The sequence below is a fragment of the Frankliniella occidentalis genome, unplaced genomic scaffold (genome assembly GCF_000697945.3).
Source record: "Frankliniella occidentalis isolate FOCC.00 unplaced genomic scaffold, Focc_3.1 Scaffold15, whole genome shotgun sequence".
In the NCBI taxonomy this organism is placed as follows: Eukaryota; Metazoa; Arthropoda; class Insecta; order Thysanoptera; family Thripidae; genus Frankliniella; species Frankliniella occidentalis.
In genome coordinates, this window is record NW_026267145.1 from 3,190,812 (window position 1) to 3,206,229 (window position 15,418).

Below are 15,418 nucleotides of genomic sequence, written 5' to 3' on the forward strand. Positions count from 1 at the left end.
TTTTATAAAGCAAAAAAAAAGTCGACGTAAAGTACCAAAAATGTCACACAAAGAGTACAAAATATTCAAAAATGATCTGGTTGTCATACTCTTTTGTTGGTGACATGCACACCTTTGCGTCGGGTTTTGGCATGCACTACTAGGGGTTCAAACCTCACACAATTGGGAAAAGAAGTCGTGGCGAATTTTCTTCTAAAATAGTTGTTAGAGGGTTGAGCTGCTGCTGAGAGGTGATGGTGCAGGAAGGAAGGGGGGTATTGGGTTTGTGCGAAGCGTGTCGATGTCTCTATCGACGGCCGTCACGGCTCAAGAACCCCCTCCCCATCTCTCCAATCGCCCGAACTAGCCCGTTCCGAATCACCCTACCCGCACCTGCCCCCTCTGTACCAGCTCGACGTAGCAGACGCTTCTTCTGACATGCAAAGGCCTAAGCTGCAGCCAAATCACAGCTAAGTTTGTGAGCCATGTCGTTCGAAAAGGGTTGTTCTGCCACATTAAAACATTAGTCATGACCGTGCACATTACTGTAAACAGTATCTGAAAGCACGTTTACCTGCGTGGATTCGTGGGGAGGCCTCCGCTTGTTCCCTTCACATCTGAGACGTTTATTAAGCTGTCTTGTAATTTGACTTGTAAGTTGGTGGAGTTCGTCATTGGGAAGAACCACCTCCAGTGACATGTTGTTTATCTCACACTGAGGGACGGGAACGATAAGGTAGGGGACTTTGCTGCTGCTGAGGGGCTGTACGTACGGCCTCGACGCCAGCACTGCAAGCTTGTCTCAAGCAGAAGCACTTTACGGATTAGCGGCTTGGAGTCATATGGGGTGACTACCACGCCATACCCACCCCACCAACCCTTTCCCTTAAACCTCTCTACTACCACCACCGCTATCACCAGGACAACGCTACTGTGATTACCAGTAGACTCGACGACAAGAGGGACGACGCTGAAAATTTTATGCTGCGTACTTCCCAACTATATAGGCGGTGAAAGATACTTAATTTTGGGAAGGGCTTAGCAGTAAATGCACCTCATTGAGGGGGCACAGGCAGACGATAAATGTTTTCTCTTTCTCCACAGTGAGCCGTCTACGTAGATGGTCCATTAGTTAAGCAAAACTGCTGAATGAGCAGTTACTACTACACGAAAAAAAATTACTTTGTTGTGAGGATCAGTTCTGTTTGGGAGGCTAATTTTGATAGCTGGAATCGAGAATCCGATACTCACAAGCAGAAGTTGGTTGTCACGACCGGACACTTGTACGAATAGCACCAAGCTGGAGTTTGTTCTATTCGTACAAGTGTTCAGTCGTGGCAACCAGCTCCTAGTTGTGGGTATCGGATTCTTGATTCCTGCTATCGAATTTAGCCTAACAAACATAATTGATCCTCACAACGAAGTCATTTTTTTCCGTGTAGGGCTTCTTTGGAAACGGTTACATCTATGCCTCTAAACTTCTAGAATCACACTGGTAAAACAAGTAACAAGTGTTTAATTTTGCACGTCAATTGTTGTTTAAGTTCAAGTGTGCATTTTCTCGATATATTGTGATGTCTAGCTCGGTTAAATGTCAACTGGTGTTTAAACTTTTCACGCTTCCAGAAAGTATAGCAACTGCACACCATGTGGTTTCTATTGATAGCATGGAACTGTGTGTGTTCAAGCATGCAGAATTTAAACTTTTACAAAACGTTTAAAATGTGCACACCACGCAGCTTGAGTTAAACATAATGTAATGTTTAAAATAATTACATGTGCATGACAAATTTGCATTTAAATTTGAAACAAGTGATTGTGTGTGATATTTTCTACCTGAAATGTTGTTCTTACTCCTCAGTCAGTTTCGAACTCGAATAAAAACTTCAAAGTTACCCCTTATCACCGTGAAACCGGGCTTTTAGTAAATTACCATAAGTTACCAATTTTACTGGCAACTCCCCCGGTGACATTACCAGCCGTCGAATACAGCAGCACGAGGGGAGCGAGAGAAAAGTACGGTGGTAGTGTGGATGCGGGCTGCAATAGGAGAGGGTTGCAATTAGTGAGCACGACCCATTTCACAGCATTTTGCTGCACAACGTCGCCACCAGTGCTGCCGACATAAACACTGCGAATAATATCTAAAGACACAAAAACCTCGAGCAGCCCAATAACTGCAAAGTCCTTCACATTTTGCATCCCTTTCTTTCCCTTAATGTGCGCAAGGGGTAGGCTGGATCGCGTGGCGTGGAGAAGGCACGGCAGTCGACGCAGCTTCGGACCGGAAAAATTAGAATTTAGAGCACCCTAAAAGGGTTAAATAGTGCTTTCTCGAAAAAAAAAAAATATAGAGAGTAGTCTTTATTTTTTTAGGTAAGAGTGGGGCACCTACCTTGTGCCCCATTTTCCCCTACACCATTTAGTTGATAAAGCTAAATCAGTAAGCCTATTTTTAACTAGGTCGCACCAATCAAATTAAGTCTGCTGGACTAAATTATTTTATCGCAACAGATAAATTTTGTCTCCAGAGCTAAAATTTCGTCGGTTTTGAATTTGGTTCTCTAGACTAAACGTATGGCACAGAGGGCCATGGGTGCGAACAACCTGTTCTATGTTTTGTCACCTGTCACTTATGATGCCTTCCTCCCCCTCTTTGAAAAAAGTGCTGAAACAATCTAAACTACAGGAGTTTGTGTTTTCCGTATGTTGTTGACGAGACCATTTCACCTCTTTTCTGTACTAACACTTTTTACCGGCGATTTTCGGGTATTTCCCGAAATTTAAAGACCCTAGGAGCACAGAACTGTCGTACGATTGTCGGACAACAGTAGAAAAAATACGAAATGAGAAAAATGATTCTATTGCTGTACTATATTTTTCCCTCGGAACGAAAATCTTTATCGGCTTGATATCAGAATGGAAGCAAAACACCACTTTTGTAGATTTGACCAGGAATCGATACAAATACAAAAAAAAATATTAGATGTTTTAAATTTGATACACCAGCGACAATCGTCTGACTCTGGAAAATCCATCACTTTTGGATTTTCATTATCATCACAATAATTGGCCGATTGAAAAAAATTACACTATGCGCGACAGTTTTGTGTTACTAGGGGAATAGAAATACTGTTAATGTACGAACTGGTTGATAAAAAGTTAGGCTTGGGGACAGAGAAGGGTGGAAGGGGATTCGACAGCTATAGGGGACCAGAATTGATCAGGTAATATGAACGAACGCAGCTATCACCTATGGCCCATGAGAATCACCCCATATACGTGTAGCTACAGAAAACTTTGAAGTGGCGTCGTATGTTAGGAATGGTATCACGACGAAATAAAAATCTAAGAACGAAAAATCCGAGCACACTCTCGGGCCTCGATATCAGAGGTTTGGGACGTCCAGATTTAATTTAAGATACGTCACTCTTGACGGGATTTGACTGCTAACAAGTAATGGCTTCATCAAGTTGATGTACGTAGAAAAATGACGAAGCGCATCGTGCCGCTACTAACCGTTTTGCACTTAAATACTCGTACACAGACAGAGTGTTTCGGGCGCAAAAAAATAAGCCTACAACTACTTACTACTAACTCCTACCCCGCGCGCGGTACTTCCTCAACGCTTCGACATATCATGCGCACTCATCAGTCCTATCCCCATTTCCAGTTTCAACCGCCTCTTTTCAACACGATGCCCGATAAGAGCGCCCCTATTCGCGCGTGCTTATATGAATGCGCTCGTGTGCGTGTGTCTATTAATCCGAGAGCGATCCATGGTGCGTGGCTGCGCCAGTACGGGTCAGCTGTAATGCCCGCTCTTTCTACCTCTCTTTCTCTCCCCCTTTTCTGTCAATCTACCTCCATCCCTCTACTCGGTCCCTCAACTCTCTCTCTCTCTCTCTCTCTCTCTCTCTCTCTCTCTCTCTCTCTCTCTCTCCCCACCACGCCACGTTAATTAATAGAGGCGCCCGGTGCACCGCGAGGGCGTGGCGTGGCGTGGCGGAGCGCGCCGGCTGCGCTGTCCATTTCCATGTTAATTGTCGGTAACTCCTGGCCCACCCGCACAAAAGCGTCCGACCCCCGGATCAAGGTGACCCGCCGGACCCCCGTTGCCAGTCAGATACGAATCGCGACTTTTAATACTTCAAGACGCGACACAGAAGCTTCAAATCTGCCAAAGAAAGTTGTTTTCGTTTTGCGAAACGGCATGGAGGACCCTACTTGTACCTCTGTCCACTTTAAACAGAAATCGGAATTTTACAACCAAAGTCTGTCTAAATACTTTGGAAACATAACTTTCCCAAATATTGAAGGCAAAAACAAATTCCGGTCCCTTTTAAGAATTTTCCGATAACTTTGGAAAACAGGAAACGTTTACACCAAAACAAGGTTTAGTCACAACAAATGTGACGATTCTTGCTAATACATATTTAGAAATGCATGTTAGTCAAAAATCATTAGTGTTTCCCCAAAAGTTTGGAATTTTCCAAAAAGTTTGGGGCTTTTCAAAATTTTGGAACTTTTCTGAAAGTTTGGAATTTTAAAGAAGTTTGCGGCTCTCCAAAGACTTTGGAAACTTGTAAAAGAGTTTCGGAAATCATGTTTCCAAACTATTTCGAAATTTCAGAAAACTAATTTCCAGCGCACGGTACGTGTTGGTTGTAGGTTTGCCGCCTTCCCTTTGGCAGCTGATCAGTCGGCTCTGCTGTACGCAAGCGAGTCGCATGAGCTAACAGTGTTTGCGCGATTCTCCTCTCGTCCCTTGCAAAGGAGCACCCTCTTTCTTCTAATCAACATTTTTTTTTTAATCGAGCTCCACCCGGCGGGACGCACGTCGACGACCTTAGATAATCGCGCGAACGGCTCAGAAGGAGGGCGTCATCGTCAAAGCAGGCCGCGCCAGGCCGCTAATCAGGATATGACGGAAAATTGGATTTGAATACGGTATGAGGCGTCAGGCGAGCCTCAAAGGCTTCCGGCCTGTCGGCGGCGCGGGGCGGCGTGAGGCAGGCGCGCGCGGGGCGGGGGCGGCCGAGTGTCTTCGACCTTACTTGTCACCAACAGTCTGTCGCCTGACTCCCACCCTGCCAGCTAAAGTACCTCGTCCCACCCGCGCCCCACTCTGTCCCGGGCCCGGGGCGGTACAAATATCCGTGTACCGAGTAAAGAAAAAATTTCCACGGACAATGTCGTACATTTACAATACAAAATGGTAAACTTTTTAAGACGTGCATATCGGCTTGAAATCGAATAACAAGCAAGAGTGGGAGGTTGTAGATGAACGCCTCGTTTGGTAAAAAATGGCAAATTACAAAATACATTGTACATGTACAAAAATATTTTTCACAGTAAAGCATTGCAATATAGACCGAGTTTTATCCAAAGGGTGGTAGGAAATAACTTAAAATAACTTCTAGTCGTTCAAAGACGCTAATAGTTGGCGTTCTCAGAAGAAGGGCGCCAATATTTGGCGTTCTTTTTGAGGACGCCAATATTTTGGCTTTAAGAGACGCCAACCAGTTTACAGTAAGTGATGATAAATAACTATATGTCATTGCATTTTGGGCGGCGTAAAATTATCACGATTGATTTTGGAATAATATTCTTCTTATAAAATGTATCGCATTGTATCGCAATGACAAATAATAAACCACGTCCTGGGAGCAAATGAAAAATGGGAATTGCATAACGGGTATGTTGTGGCTAATTTTTGGTAGCCAGTACCGCAATTTCGATTGCACTGAAACACCTTATTTATACATGAGTCCTTCGGGGGGAGGGGAGAAAACAAAGGCGTGGGAGTGTGCGTTACAACGCGCCTCACCGCTCTTTGATCCGCCGGGTGAGTGGCAGCCATTTGTCTCCGGTGGTTGTCTACGGGGAACGAAGCGTGGTCCCTCATCATCCCACCCTAACAATATGGCGACTGAGATGCGCCTCTGATGCGAGAGTGAGTTTATATTCGGATGTGGCCGTGTTCATAGGTTCAGGCAAAAGTGGGGCGGGGGTAGAGAACGATATTGTTTTGAGGTAGGTGCAGCCACAACCTAGGTGCTCAATATGGAGGATCATGAGAGCTATAACAGTCGAGGTATTTAGTGTCTTGGGTCTCCCTAAACGAAACGCGCCCGTGCCCGCGGGCAGGGACGAGTAATTAAACGCATTAATGCGTTTTAGCCCGAGCATACGAGGCACAAGTTCCCGAGGTGGGAGTACCGACACCTCCGACGATATACTACGGACGCTGCCCGCGAACACGAGTGTGCTCGCGCGAGACCTCATCCCAGCAACGCAGCAGCGTCTCTGGGGCGACGCCCAGTGAAAGGGTTACCCGAGACACCAGCCGTGCAGGCAACACGTGAGGGCTATGATTAAGAGTCGCGTGACTGAAGGGTGACTGAAGGGTGGCGCCCCAACTGGAAACTGGAGTGAACGAAGCGTCGCGCCGAGGAGCAAATCCTCAGACCCTCCCGCCCGCACACATGTTGGCGGCAGCGCGGCCGGCCAACAGCGGTGCGCGGGGCTCGGGTGTGGCGCAGCGTCTGCCGCCGTGGCGTCAGTGGCGGCGCCGCGGTAGGGTTTGCGAAGGCAGATGAAAAAGCAACACCTCTTTCCCCCTCTAACTCCAAACGTAAACAGCGCGCAGGGGTTTTGGTGGCGATAAAAAGAGAAAGAAAAGAAGAAAGAACAATAAGATGAAGAAAAGTTTTTTGGCGGTGGTCGGCCCATGGGCAGACAGGGTTGGGGGGGAAGCAGGACAAAGAAATACTGCGGCTGTTCAATTGCTCCTCAATTGTGGCGCTGGACCGCAAAAGGGGAGAGGCGGAGCAGGCGCGGCCAACGGTGACACCTCGGCACGTCTATACCGCAAGAAGCAGAAAAGCCAGCGCGTATTTACTATGCCCGTTAGCCATTCTCGTTTTGTGAGAAGCTTTAGAGTGCGAAAGATTTAAAACAAAACAAATCTTCATTCCATGTGGTTGAGTGTGCTATTACATTAAGAGTGGCCGGGAGTGAACGTGCTCTATCGCTGCATGATACGATATAAATTTCGTGCGAAAAAACTATTCTTTTTTAATCGTAGATGGGCACACATTGCAAACAAAATTATGTAAACAATCGTGACAAGATACACGAGCGAGGGACGGTGCTGCTGTTGGTCATTGTCGTCAAATTGGGTTATGGCCTTCCTCATCTAGTTATCTGAGTACGAGAGGTGGATGAATGAATAGATGGAGCATGCTGGCGATCCTTGTTTTGCAGCTTTAACAAATCTACTTGCCTTTTCATCTTTTCACATGCCCTACTGCCCACGCCTTTTCCCTCGCATACTTCTTCCTTTGACCCCCACTGGATCTCTATCTCACTCGCACCATTTGTTATACCATTTGTATCCAAACTACCCTCTGTTCCTGACGTCACTCTAACCCCACGTTGCTACCAGCTTTCTGTCTCTTTGGCGAACGTTACGCCGAGTTGTTAAAGGTAAGAAAATCTCTCTGTATTACAAAAAACTATAGCATTTCGAAGGGACGCAAAAACAAAAACAAAATTAAGACATTATTTTATCAAAAGGCTGTCAGTTCCGCACGTTCGGACTTTGTAAGAGACAAATATGCACTTTTTCATTTCAAAATCGACCGCCAACCGAAACGTTCAGCAGAAATGTAGCGCAGGGTGGCGGGCCGCACTGTGCCACGGCCTCGCGCATGCCAGTGCGGCCGCTGCTTTGATGAGCCGCCCTTGGAGGGAGGCGGGGAGGGGGCGCGCAGGACGGCGACCGCGCATTGTAGTCCCCCCTCTAGGCCCAAATCCCAGTAGTGCACAGACGGTGCGGCCGGGCTACAGGGTGCAGGGCTCGGGCCACGTTCCTGCGGTCCGAGTTTGGAACAAAATCAGCAAAGCTGCTGCCTCTCGGCATAGCATAGCGGCCCCCGCCCGGACGTGGTCGACGTGGTACACGCCACGGCACAAAGGGGACAGACTCCACAGCGGCGGTGCTGCTCGCACAACAGAAAGAACTAGCACCAGCCAAACTTACAGGACTTGCAAAATACCCCTTTTCTTTTAAGCCCAGCATTCCTCAAACTGTCAGGTCCGAGCACATCTCTAGCTCAATCCTTCCTATGCGAACAAATTGTATACAATGCACTGCAGATAGTCGCACAAATGTAAACTTCTTTATTTTTGTAATTGAAGAGCCACTTTGGCCAACTTAGCAGGGATTTAAGGACCATGTTTCCTAGTTATTGCACTGATTCTATTAGTAACTTAACAATTCAATTCCCAAAATAAATAAAATATTTAATGGATTTTCAGCAGTTTTCCAATGGGTTTTATTGTTGAACGATGAGCGTGAAACCAGAAACCTTCTATACATTCAATAGGCTTGTAAAAGGGTCCACACTAGCAATCGTCTTAACAACGTCGCCATTCGAACGTATGGTTGCCCTAAGACTGCCCTGGCGGGCGAGCGTGGCGGGAGCCTGACCCACTCCCACCCCCAGCCGCGCCACGCGCCCACAAAGACAACCGCAGCGGCGGGGCGTGCGGACCGGCGTGCGCGTGCGAGGCATATCAAAGTACTCGTTGATCACGTTTCATTTTTTTTCCTCCCCCCAAACAGCATTATTGGGGTGCCCTTTATGAATTGGATCAGTCCAGCGGCCCGTACTCCCGGCGCAGCGTAGGCACGCCCTGTCTGGCCTCGTCTTTTATTTACTGTGTCATCAGCGGACTTGACTGAATCACGTGCAAGTGCCACACGTACTCTGAAAAGGGAAACAAATGTCCACTTGGACGCTTTGTATCTTGTCACGTTCCTACCAAATGCAGCTGGATTTTGATCCGCTGCCCATAATTTCACAAAATAAGAAACAGGAAGAAACGACATATGCACTGGAATGATCAGCACAAGTACAAGTAGTACACGTTGACGGCAGCCGAGCGCTGCATAAGAGAATCCAATCGAACACGGAGGGAAGGATGGTTTCTATCCGCGTTGACGTCAGCATGAGGATGCAGCCCAGAGGACGGCGGGGCGGCGGCGGCACCGGGAGCGGCTGATTACATCTCGCCATGCATTTTGGAACACGCTGCCGCGCCGTGCATACCGCCCTTGTAAGAAAGCCATACCGATGCGTCGCGGCGATAACAAGGACACGGCTGTGGCCGAAATCGTTATTGCTTCATGCAGGAACGAGAGAGATCCCCGGCGCAGGCGGGTGCGCGGCGCGGCGCTTCCCGGACGCCACCACCTGCGCCCCCGGCGCTCAAACCAGGTTGCAGAGCCGACAAGGAGGGCGGGCCGGCCGCAAACAGACGCGCTGATGACACGTGGCGACCTTCAGACCCGCATCGTATGACCCACTGGGGTAGAACACGACGAGAGATGGGTTATTCAGATGGGACAGGAGAAGTGCTTTTGGTCAGCGGAGTAAAAGGCTTTGCTATCAGCTAGCCCACAAAGTTACAATGCACATCCCAGCCTAACATACTCCAGGGCTCCAGGGGCCTTTCACCCCTACTCCTACTACTGTGAAGGCACATCTACGTGATCAGCATGCCTGAACTTTCATTTGCGTTTTGACCTGGAGACTCCACCGCCAAACTCACTGCAGCATCCATCCCCTAAACCTCCACCTCCACCCCTCCTCTATCCTTAAAGCATTTCCTTCCCCTTAACTCCATCCCGACATGCAACTTGTTGCAGCTTGCCTATGCCGTTCTGTAAGGAAAGCGGATCCTTTGAGAAAGAGGGAATTAGGAAATGAGAGAGGGGGTAAAAAGAAAGTAAGGGGTGGGACTTAACTGAGTGGTTCGAGCGGAGAAGGAAAAGCACGTGTACAGTATTTAGGGGATGATGCATTTTAATAATTCTTGTTCAATATGTATTGGTATTTGTCTCGATGTGGGGATTTCGCATCTCCGAACCAGATGGCCCGTTCAATCAATCCATATGATAGGACGCCCGGCTGGTCGGGCTTCCATTCTCGTTCTACTTCCCCCTCACTCCGAGACCTCTCTGTATCCCGTACTCACCCCCACCACTCTCTCGTCCCCTAGTGCCCCCGCTGCCGTGGCTCCCAGCCGGCCTCGGCCAGCATCTGCAGGAGAATGATAACATTGTTAGTATAACTCGCGTGAAATTGGTCCGGCCGTCACGCGGTGAGGAAGCTAGCGAAAAAGGCTGTGGGTCCGGCACTAAGGCGAGCTGTGCCCCTTTGCTGTGCACCGTCACAACAGGGACAGGCGAGCAGCAAAACGAAGAAGAGTTAGACGCTACGCAAAATAAGGGTTTGCAACACAGTAGTGTTTGGTAAAAAGTGTGTATAATGGAGACGGCAGACGAAATTATTTGTAAGCAGAGACTTTTATACTATTTGATGCGAACAAATTATATAAATATAGAAACCAATAATAATTAGTATAAACATGTAATTTGTTAGCTTTCCAGAATGGGAAACTGTTTTTAGCAGATGACGTATGGAAAATATTCGGGACATTTTTTAAACATTTTTTTTTTTTGTAGCTAAATGAAACAACAAAATTCCTCTACAATTGAACGTGTGTACACTGCAAATTGATTGCAAGAAATGAGTTCGTCTTGAAAACAGTTCTCTTTGCAGCTTGCACAGAAGTTTTAAGGATTGTAACACAAACTATTTCTTCGCAAGAGTGCAAACTATTTCTTTAACGTGCGAACTCAAATTTTGAAAGGATTCTGACAAGTGTGAAGGACATGCCCACTAAATGGCACAGCAGTGGATGAACTGCAGGTCACGGGCCCTGGAAAGCTAAAAGCGTGTCTTTTCACATAGCCTTACGCTTTAATGCCGACGTTGTGTTTAATTTAATTCGATAAGATATGCCTTTGTGACAGTTGTCATGCCAGTTTGAACCAACCACTGATCACATCACAGCTTGTTGGTTGCCATTCTATGATCGCAACCTTTTTCCCTGAGGTTAATATTATGTTGACTCATCTCGTTCAATTTGTCCCAAGTTCCTCCAGGACTGTGCAAAGGCTCAGTAAAAGGGCAATGCATCCGTCAGAGGAGCGCCCCCGCCCCAGACTCACCCCACAACCACCCACCACCAACCCTTGCTTCTCCGCCCTCCGAACTCCCACTCAGGAACGAGGAGGGGGCTTGGATGCGATGGAAGGGTCTGTTCAGGCGGAAACCCAACTGCACTTCCGCCGCAAGGGGAAAGTGTTTGGGAACATCTCGCGTGGAACAATTTGAGTGAGAGAGTGTGAGAGAGAAAGAGAGAGCGCGTGAGCTCGGCCCTCCCCTTGAGAATTGGAAAATGGCAAAGCAGACAAAGATAACATCTTCGACTTTGTTGTTTTGTCTTAAGAAAATGAAAAGGGATCACAACGGCACTTTCCGGATGACCGCCAACCCCCAGTCACGACGCGACTACGAAAAAAAAAAAGAAATTATTCTGTATTTTAATCTTATCTTACAAGGTTGAGATCCACACTTACCCACCCCTTTAATACTGGCCCGTAACACGTCTAGGCGATCCAGAAGATGTCTTTTAAAAAACATCAAACTTGCTCCAAGCAAATTATTTACACAAACTAAAATGCCTTCTTTCTTGGTACAAAATTGCACTTGTTCATAAGTCAGTTTATTTGCACAAGCCGTATTTACAGCCCTTATTGAACTCGAGACTTGAGCTGAAAGTGACCGCACCTTCTAACGTAGGTCAGGAATACTCTCGTGGCACGGGCTAGTGCCGGGCACAGTCACGTCAGAAGTCGATGACCGATGTAAACAGGAGTTATTGATTCGGAGGCGGTGGCGTGCACTGCGGCGTCGTGGCAGCGCCTCGCGGGGTAGCGGCCGCCGCCGCGTGGAGGGGCGGCAGTCCGCCCCCGAGTCAGTCCGCCCCCAGTCCGCTTGCGGGCCCAGTCGTCTGCGTAATTGGACATGACACTCCATTCCGCTACGCTAAGGGCGCGACAGCGCGGGGGCGCTGGTGGGTTACTGGCGGGGTCCCTGGTGGGTCCTGGTCGGGTCCTGGTGCGGCCCTGGTGGGCCTTGGTGGGCCTTGGTGGGGCCCTGGTGGCGGGAGGGCGCGACACGCCCGCCACTGGATTGACTTTGCCGCGGCACAAGCCCTGCCCTGGGGTTCTGCAGAGTCCAGTGCCGGTCCGACAATGAGCCCGTAACTGTTGTCCATGCCGCAGGGGCGCGTGCGTCGTCGGAGGAAACCATCCTGAGGCCGGCAGGAGAAAGGAGCGCATCTCCGGAGGCTGTCGGCGGCAGTTACGTCTCGGGCTGGAAGGGGGAAACTCGACACGCCAGACGGCTTGGCGACGCACCGCCGGGACGTGGCATAGCGTGGCGTCGGGGGTGGCTGACACGGCATGCGCCACGAGAGGGAGTGCGGGCGACAGAGAAGAGGCTTTCCCTCCCGAGACGAATTTTTCCAAGGAAACCGCCACTGACACAAATATGCATTACACTGAGGAGTACTCTGAACTTATCCGTATTGCCGCGAAGGGATTGGATTGGATCCGTCGGTACGTCCCTTGTAGTGCGAACTGCGAACGACTGAAGGGGTTGTGAGCAATTCGTTCCAAATCTGTGCACTACAAATTGATTTTAATTGTTTTTTACCTTCCCAACCCTTATTTACTTGGTTTCAAGTAAGATATCGCTGCATTAACCCTCTTCACTAGAATATTCTGCATCCCAAACTCGGCGAGCTTGTGGACTGAAAAGAGAGCGTGAGGCGGTGGCCCATGAGGACCTCGTCTTGCCTCGGGATCCGGAGTTTTGCGTTGCGTCTGGAAGCCCTCCCGCGACACACTCATACCACAGTCCTGTCCTTTTTGTCGCTACATTAATTTGCGTTTCAGCGTTTCCTTACCCCCTACCCCACCCTTTTTAGCTTCTCTCTCGTCCCCATTTTATCACGACCCCCTCCCCACCTCACCCCTTGCCCTTGCCCCGTCAAGACTCGCCCTTTCGAGCACAAACGCCGCCTCTTTCGCCTCGTTGAGGATTTCATATTTCTTGGCTCCCGGCGCGGCTAGGGACAGAATAACGCACCGACATCAGTGCGGCAGAGGGCCCAAGTAGTGCTTCTCAACTAACTCAGTTGGTGCAGATTCTGATGAGCGGCCGGCGGTAACGAGATGGTCGCGAGGACCACACACAAGGTCCTCAGAGCCGCCCTGGCAGCAACAAATTGATTGGGAGTGACCCGCGCACGCCCCCGCCTGTCCGTTATGTTGTACGCGCTTTACCGGCCCGCCTTGCAAGCTCACCCTCGCCACTCGCGGAAAAAGATGCATAAGGAATGTCAGACCTTCGGTATGCTCACGGGGAAAAAAGACTTGTTGTGGGGATCAGTTCTGTTTGGTAGGCCAAATTTGATAGCTGCAATCAAAGTTCTATTCGTACAAGTGTCCGGTCATGGCGACCAACTCTTGGTCGTGGGTATCGGATTCTCGATTCCCAGCTATGTAATTTAGCCTACGAAACATCTTCAAAACGAAGTCATTTTTTTTCCGTGCGTTGTTAGTACATTGCGAAAACTCCAAGAGACGAATGCTCCGCATGTCGATCTACTCATCGTCCGAGTCGATACACTTTTGGTAGATGAACTCGTGTTATGCATTACGCACGGTCAGTCGGTCAGTCGCCCGAAGCGCTTCCCCATGGCGTGGGTCACAGGGTCACGCGTCGTCAAGCAACATAGCCTGCTATACCCTTCACTCCACAAACTGATGCGTAACGATGACTTCATGGATTGACCGGAGAGACAATAATCTCTGGGTAGTGACAGGTCGGCGCACCGTGTGATGCAGCCGTCACTGTTCTAAACAAATAACCGTTTGGAATAATCGTCCGATCTGTGCAACATCACAGCCCATCGATTTATAAAGAGGAAATCAACGTTTGAGCAAATGCAAGCGCGGTTTTAAGACAGGGGGGAGGGGAAGGGGTTGTTAACCTGTAACAGCTTCCTTAAAGGTAGACAATTAACACGAAAAAAAATCTTTCTGACGATATGTATGCAACCTAATGATCTGCACTGTCAAAACAAACGAACGGCAATTTCGCTGCTATTTTATGGTATGTGTTGTTTACAGACAATTGTTTTGTTTTCATGTAACTAAAACTGTCAGCAGGATTGGAAAACAAAAGTTATCTTTTGAACAACAACGTTTGTTGTTCACTGGCAACCTCTTTGTCAATCGACATTGTAATTGGAAAACAACATATACCTTCAGAAACAACAAAGTTGTCGTAAAAAGCAAAAACCGCACACGCTGCGATTCGACAAAAGGCACCCTGTTGTCTAGCCCGACCTTAGATGTCAGGGTAAACCTTAGCGCGGCCTTCACGTGAAAGCTATCCTCCTGTCATCGGCTAATCGAAGCTACTCAAACGTGGCCATCTAGATCTCTGACCGCTTACTCATACACTCATCTACATAATGTAGCACGTGGTGGTGAGAAGCTGCTCTGTAAGTACGAAGTATTCAATATGACCGAGGAAAAAAGAGGTGTATGGTAACCCAACACCCGTCACCCGACGCAAGTTAAACTGCCAAGTTTTCTTTTAGAGTTAGAACAAAATAACAAATTTAATATGATTTCCTCGCGATTTCGTTCAAGGGCTGTTCGTGGCAGTGAAACTCGGCAGTTTACTTTGAAGGTTACAGAGAATACAAGGAGGTCCTTTTGTCTGCACAGCTGAAAGCGCGCGGGTCCAAGCAGCAGGCGGGGCGGCGATGCCACAGCGCCGAATTCATTTATTACCACTATCTTCTCCACAACTTTGCCCAACTTGTTCTGGAAAAGATATGCCATCACCTTGGTGCCTGCCTCAGCGTCCCTCACGCCCCTCACAACCTCTTTCGCGCATTCCCCTGATTTACCATTCTCATCAACTACAAAAAATGCTTCTCAAACACTTTTAGGACGTGACTTCGGTCGTGGTACAGTTCCCAACAAGCAGGCCCGCCCTTCCGCCAAACGGAGTTGCCAGCTCCTCTTCGCTGCGCCGGCAACTCCGTTCGGCAGGGGACTGCTTGGCCTATACCCCACCCTTCTGCTTTGCTTACGAATTTAAAAAAAATGAACCAGCGCAGTTTATAGATTGTATTGTTTGTCAAACAGTCTTAAAACTTGACTTTTCGCCACTGTTTCAAATATACCTACCTCAAGGCCCGATACAGTGAAAGATACGGCAAATCCGAGGGTAGTTCCTCATACAGAACGTGTTGTTTTGGGGGGTACTTTCTTTGACATTTAACGATTGGACGCCTCTTTGTATGTCTTTAAGTGCAACGTGTTCATTTTTACCGTATTTTTGTCGAAAAAAAATACTCTAGCGCCCAAACGGTGCAAAATAGAGTAAAACGAACAAAATTTTAGCCCAAAGAGCTCTATTTTCACGAGTTACCC